The sequence below is a fragment of the Microtus ochrogaster genome, unplaced genomic scaffold (assembly GCF_000317375.1).
Source record: "Microtus ochrogaster isolate Prairie Vole_2 unplaced genomic scaffold, MicOch1.0 UNK2, whole genome shotgun sequence".
Classification (NCBI taxonomy): domain Eukaryota; kingdom Metazoa; phylum Chordata; class Mammalia; order Rodentia; family Cricetidae; genus Microtus; species Microtus ochrogaster.
The window spans coordinates 24,990,272-24,997,102 of NW_004949100.1; the positions used below are offsets into that span (position 1 = coordinate 24,990,272).

Genomic DNA, 6,831 nt, shown 5'->3' on the forward strand with positions numbered 1-6,831 from the left:
GGGAGAAGGGTGGGAGGAGGGGGAGGGAAATGGGAGGCTGGGAGGAGGCAGAAAATTTTTTTTTTCAATAAAAAAAAGAAGTATCAGTTGAGACTGAGAAAAAAAGGGGGGGATAAAAGGAGACAGATTTCTCTGGATAGAAGGCAATGGAGAGGAAGATAAAAAAGAAGGGAAAATTACTGCAAACTCTGTACTAGGACAGCAACATGTGCCAAGGAGTGAGACCTGAAATTCTCCAAAGTATGAAGTTCCCCAAATCCACAACCAAGTCAAAATCCCAGGCCAGTGAGGCAAGATGCCTATGCAGGAAAGCAGAAATGTACAGCAGGACACAGACCGAGATGTCTGGTAAGATGTTATCAACCTAGGACTACAAGAGATTATTAAAACCCTGACAGCACTGCTAAGACAGCAAGGATAAACAGGCCAGTGCAGGACATCTAGGGACAAGCTCTGCAGCCTAAGGTCCATTCAGCACCCCTGGGAGAGGAAAGATTTTAATGGCAGACAATGGGATATGGACTGAGCACTCACACATGGCCCTACATAACCCAGAAATTATAGGAACCCATGTATTAACTGGGGTGTTCATCAGTGATAGACACCTGCCCAGCACATGCAAGGTCCTAGGTCCAATCCCCATCATCAAACAAACAAACAAAAAACATTATTCTTGTGAGACATAGTGGCATAAGCCTATAATCCCAGTATTTGTGAGGTGGTGGCAGAATCAGAAGCTCAAGGTCTTCCTTAGCTACATAGCAATTCAATGTGAGCTACATGAGAGCCTGTCCAAAAAAAAAAAAAAAAAAAAAGATTATAGGAAACAGGAAACATGTTTTCTTTTAAAGACAGGGTCGGAAACATGTTTTCTATATAAATTACATAGCAGTGATATAAACACGCATATTGTTATATGAACCAAATGTCTGCAGAATGCTGGACCAACACCTGATTCCACATCAAGACATCATTCCACACATAGGACTAGGCTTGCATAAATAAACTGAAGAAAGGATAACCTCAAAGCCGGATAAGTCAGGCCCCTGGATAATCCCGTCTAGATCCACCGCAAAGCTGTGTCCTCTCAGTTATCTCTGGATACACGGACCGGATTACACATCAACTTCGCTATATGCCCTAGAGAACCAATGATGTGAGCCAGAGCCACAGCAGGAAAAGTGACCTGAATTCATCTGCAAAGCTCAGAAACCACTTCAGACTGAGAAATTCTATAAGAGATCCCCTCCATTTTTATATTTATGGCAGCTTCACTTAGGAGACTGTGAGAAGACAACAGTAAAGTCTGGAAGAACACCACAGGGAAGTTGGAAGAAAACAGGACTCAGGCATGAACTGGAAACCACCAAGCATCTTAACTGCTCATCACTGTAGTCTGCCGATGCCCCTCCCCCAGGAAACCCAACTTTTGCTCATTATTGTAGTCTGCTGCTCTCCCCAGGAAACTCAATTTTGAATGCCTCTCACCGTATCTGTCTCTAGTTAAGTCTCTCTTAAAGAGACAGCAGAGAACTGCAGTCTTTGAAAAATGCACACCCATAACCAAATTAATATCCAGGTACAATGTATACATCTGTAAAGTCACTTAATATCGTTCTAGAAAGACCAGCTAAAGTAACTAGACAAGTTAAAACACACAGACATGGAGAAGAAGGGAGAGGAGTTGTATTTACAGATGATGTGACAGTATCTGGAAAGCCTAAGAGAAAAAACAGTATAAAGTAACTTAGTAAGAATTGGGCAAGATATCAGGAAAATGAGCAGAAATCAACAGTATTTATGTGTATAAATAATAATCAGTTTGAAGATTTACCTAAAAAGGATAAAATATGACTAAAATAAGAAACATACAAAAGTTGTATTAAAAACACAAGTCAGTTCCTAAAGAAAAAATAAACTTTAGAAAATAAAAGTATTTTATGTTAATGTTAAAATGTCTCAATACCATCAAGAAGTCAACTGCTCCTAAGTAGATTCATAAATTTAATGCAATTCCAGTAAGAATAGCAACAGAGTCAGACAAACTGGTGCTAAGACTCACTGGGAGGGGCGGGGACCAACTAGAAGAGCAACAGAAACACTGAGGAGGAGCTGTGGCAATGGGGGCTAAGCAGCCAAGCAGTACACCAGATCTCAGTGTGATAGAAACCTCTGACTGAGTGTTCGTACCGGCACAGCGCTGGCCAGAGAAGCCAACGAGATAAAACACAGACAGGGTGCTCTATATAAACCACTCCCAACTCACTTAGCAGTATTTTCAATGGGTATCACTATAGCTATCTGGCTATGTTAAAAATGACACTGAAATCTTATGCCTTAAATGACCACCATCACATTCTTTGTGCAATCTGTCTTTACACTGCATCTGGAAGTCAAGGTCATTTCATAATCTTGTGTTTGACTGTCCATAATTATACTGTGAAACTCTGACACTTAGTTTCAAAACTGAATCAAACAAAGAATTGGAACTCTAAGTTAAGGAAACTGTGTACGTTGGATATTCTGTCTCTTGTACAGGACACTGTGCAGCATTTTCAGAAAAGTATAAAATCTAATTTCTATATGATTTATTGGTATTTTTCAAAGTTTTTTACATTTAAGAATATTTATTTAATGCCTTATATAGACTACTCTCTTGATTTTGAGGAAATAAACCCTAACATTTATGTATGATTAAATCAATGATGAAAATTCCTTTTTAAAATTTCTGCTGCTTTAAAAACCTCACAGCTTTAATTTCATTGTCTCTCCGATAAGCAAATTTTTCTTTTTCTTTTTTTTAAAGATTTATTTATTATGTGTACAGTATTCTCAGTATTCTGTCTGCATGTATGCCTGCAGGCCAGAAAAGGGCACCAGATTTCATTATAGATGGTTGTGATTCACCATGTGGTTGCTGGGAATTGAACTCAGGACCTTTGGAAGAGCAGGAAGTGCTCTTAACTGCTGAGCCATCTCTCCAGCCCAAGCAAATTTTTCTAAACACAGTAACATAATAAGAAAGGTGAGACACTAAAGAAAAGAAACAAAGAATAATTCTTCCTTATGGGGGCAAGAAAGCAGCTTTGCTATTTGGATCAACAGCCTCTCTCTTCTCATCTTTTAAACCAAGGGATGGAACATTCCCCAGACTAAGTCCATTAAAAAACGGTATTTTTTAAAGTACATTCTTGCAGGGGGAAAAACAATCAAAACCACATGAACAGAATTCCGCAACACTTTTTTCCCTAAACAGCCATGGCACGCATCTCAAACAGGTGCTGCAAAAGTAGAAAGTCATCAAAGTGCCTGTGCTGCCTTTCTAGTATCCTACAAGGACACTGGCAAGAACAATGCTCAACTACTTTCCACCTTGGCACGCACAGACAGTATGTAGGGGTACACTGTGTTTGCAAGCACCCCAGAAATAAAGATGCCAGCAGTTCCCACCTGAAGCTCCTTGGCTAGGGTCACTGGTGACTCCAGGTCACACTTCATGGCTAAGAGTGGTAAGAGCAGATCTGCTTTCTGGAAGCTCAGCTCAGTCACAATCACCTTTCCTGTGACTTCTAGGATTAGGTGCTTTTCTGTGCTCTTAGAAATGGTTACTGTACTTTCAAATCCTCTACTACACACTACCTTGTGAGCTGGGCCTCTGGCCAAATAACTTCACTCAGCATTGGGGAAGCCCACCCATCTTGCAGGGATATTGTGGAGATAAGAAAAAACATAATCAGTAGACTAGTATTACAATCCTCTTGCTACAGTGCTTGAGAGGCAATCAATACATGAGAACTATTAATGTCAAGACGGTTGTTGAATTAAAGGGAAACCTAACTTCTCTACAGGATAAGAAACCAAAGGCTTCCCTCTCCCTAATTTAAGAACTAAAATGTCTCTGGAAACTTACTGACTCCTACCACTTCAAGATCATAATCTCTTTCCTAGTTAACATTCACAGCTTCTTATCCCAGTATTTGTAGAATGACTGCCCTTGTCACTCATTTGTGAAAGAATACAAGAACCTATTATCTGGCAGACCCATATATAAGAAGCGATCCTGGCACATTTACTTGTGCTCTGTAGAAACAGTGCCTAGGAAGCCAGTGCAGGGTCATATGTACGAGGAGAAAACACCAGCACTCTGTCCGTATTCTGACAACCCTAAACTGAGAATACTGCAACCATCTGTAGGCCAAAACACTCCCTTAAAAGTGGTGAGCAAGATTCTTTCCTATAATTAATCTCCCCCACCCTGAAAACCCCAGGGGAAAAGAGTTGTAATGAAATACTGCTTCAAAATAAATGCTACACACAACTGCACACTCAGCAGAGGATCTCGGAACAAAAGCACAAACGGCCTGCTGGTAAAAGATGACAAGGTCACAACCGGGTGTCAGAAGACTTCAAAAGGAGCCACTCTGAGCATCCTGCTTGGCAGCATGTTTCCAAGCAGCATCAACTCTTAACTTCCTCTTTTTGATTAAGACTGGGTATGGTTATCAACTCCAAGCATACACTTGCTGCCAGGAAATCTGCTCCTTCTAACTCTGGATATACTCTAGAAGTAAACACATAACAATAAAATAGAAATTATTATATCGTCTAATCACAATCCCTAAGTATTTTTAACTTCTTGAAGAACGGGGATGTGAAAAGCAAATTCTTCCTGAGCTGCTCTTCGATCTTAGTGGAGAACAAAAAGGTGAAACAAAATTTTTATGCTCCAAGAATCTCAAAGGAACAAAACTCCTCTAACAATATTGTTTGAGACCTTGCTAGAGACTGAATCTAATACCCTTTGTAGGGGACTACTGTCATTGAGCTACGTACACCCCAGCCAAAAGCAATTGCTTCTGGAAAGTGACTGTGAGAGCAACTGCACACTCAGCCATTAAGTGAAGACGAGTGGGGGATTCCAAGTACTTCACATGCAAACAGGAGGGAAGACAACACAGCTCCTACTCTGAAAAGAGTTAAGGTGGAAGAACACCTTAAGGGTCACAAGAGACGTTTACAAGAATATTGTATCAACAGATCCAAAACACATAAGCCAATGATACTCTAGACATATTAACAAACGTAAACCAAAAGGGATGCCCTCTACGTTGTGAGGAATAAATCAGTTACCCAATTTTGAGAATGGGATTAAAGCTGTAATTTATTTACAGGAAAAGAATTAAAAAGAATTTAAAAAGAACTAAAGGTTCTCCCAGCACACAAACCCAAACTGTAGGTTGGCTGCTTCCCAGCTTGACAGGTAGGGCGTGGCACCAGAGTTCTCACAGGAGCTCAAAGATACTTGGGTGAGCTCTCACAAATCTGGACACTCTGGTTTCCAAGCAAAGGCCAGTTAATTCCTTAATTTCCCCCTAAGTCCACCTCAAGTCACCACGCCCGTTCACTTAAACACACATATACCCAGTTAGAGCACACACATTTGATCTTCTACTCCCGGACATCTTTCAGGAACCAAGCGCGGAAGACACCCCCCCCCCCATCACACAATACCCACATTCCCTTCCTCTCCTAGAGGTTAAACCAGTACAAGAGCCCACGAGTATTCAGCTGGACGGGGAGCGTCTAAAGACTTGAGTCTGATAAAGCCATTCCTTTAAGTGGCACCAAACCCTGGCGGAGAGGCTTGAGGAGCAGCTGCTCTCTTTAGGCAAGGAGTGGATTGAAAGCGAGGGAGGACCGGGTGGAGTGCAGCGCAGGGACTGCGGCGGCCCCGGGTCGCGGGCACCGCCCGGGCGGGGCCCTGGGAGGCACCGGAGTGCTGCAGGTGACCTTCCGGAGAGGCCGCCCGCTCTCGGGGCGCAAACGGGTTCGAGCCCGGGCGGCTGGAGGGCCGTGCAATCACGGCGGCCGCTGGACTGGCCCGTCGGACACACCCCCGCCGCGGCCCGGCCTCCCCGGCCGGCGGGCGCTCACCTGCACCGCGAGCCGCTCGCCCCGCGGGCTCTCGGGCTTCGGCTGCGCCGATCGGACCGCGCTCGGCTCTGTGCTCGGAGTTCCGCGCAAGGCGCGGCAGGAGTCGGGAGGGCGGCGGCGGCCTGGGCGGCGGCGGAGGAGGACTCCGGCGCTCCGCTCTAGGGAGACCCACCCTCCTCCCGGCCGCTCTGCAGCAGCCGCCCCAGATTACTTCCGGGGCGTGGGGGAGCGGGGCGGGGCCGCCCCCTGGCACTTCCTGTCGTGGGGGCGGAAAGACCATGGCGGCTGCGAACAAAGGGTCTGCGGCTCGGGCGAGGCGCAGTGCGATAACGGCCTGGCGGCCTCACGGTGACTCTCTCCGCCTGCGAGGCGCGATCACCTCCCAACGCCTGGCCGGGATTCCGGTGCCGGAGAGTCTTCGTCTTCTCAGAACACTGGGGGCTCCTGGGGAAGGAGGGGAGGGGGAAGGCTGCCATCTTGCTTCTGGGGGCTGCTGGGGTTCCCTGGAAGGCGTTTCCCCTTCAGCCTGCGACGTGGCTTATCGCAGTTAAAATATGGGGAGGTGGGTGGGTCGCCTTTCCTGGTTGGAGGATCTTGGTGGTTGCCCCGAAGAGCTGGCCTCTGCGGATGGACTTCTGATTCCTTCTGGAAGAGGCTAAGGGCCCCTTCGACAATAGATATGGTGCCGAGATAAGTCGGTGGCCCAGTGACACACGGATTCTCTTTTATTTCAAGGAATGCCCACTCAGTGAAGTGAGCAGTCAAGAAAACAAATGATTGGCCCTGTAGAGATGGATCAGCAGGTTAAGAGTACTGACTGCTCTTCCAGGGGACCCTAGTTGAATTCTCAGCACCCATGTGGCAGCTCACAGTTGTCTGTAACTCCAGTTCCTGGGG

The 6,831-nt window shown here is 45.4% G+C and overlaps 1 protein-coding gene across 1 annotated transcript in view; it reads right to left on the reverse strand.

The window, feature by feature from the left end:
* The window catches only part of Rala (RAS like proto-oncogene A), a 50,006-nt gene extending 43,875 nt beyond the window's left edge, over positions 1-6,131 (reverse strand). The window contains exon 1 of the mRNA XM_005365449.2: positions 5,935-6,131. The gene's annotated coding sequence lies outside the window, so the exon portion shown is untranslated. The remainder of the gene's footprint in view (positions 1-5,934) is intronic.
* Between the last annotated feature and the right edge of the window lie 700 nt (positions 6,132-6,831).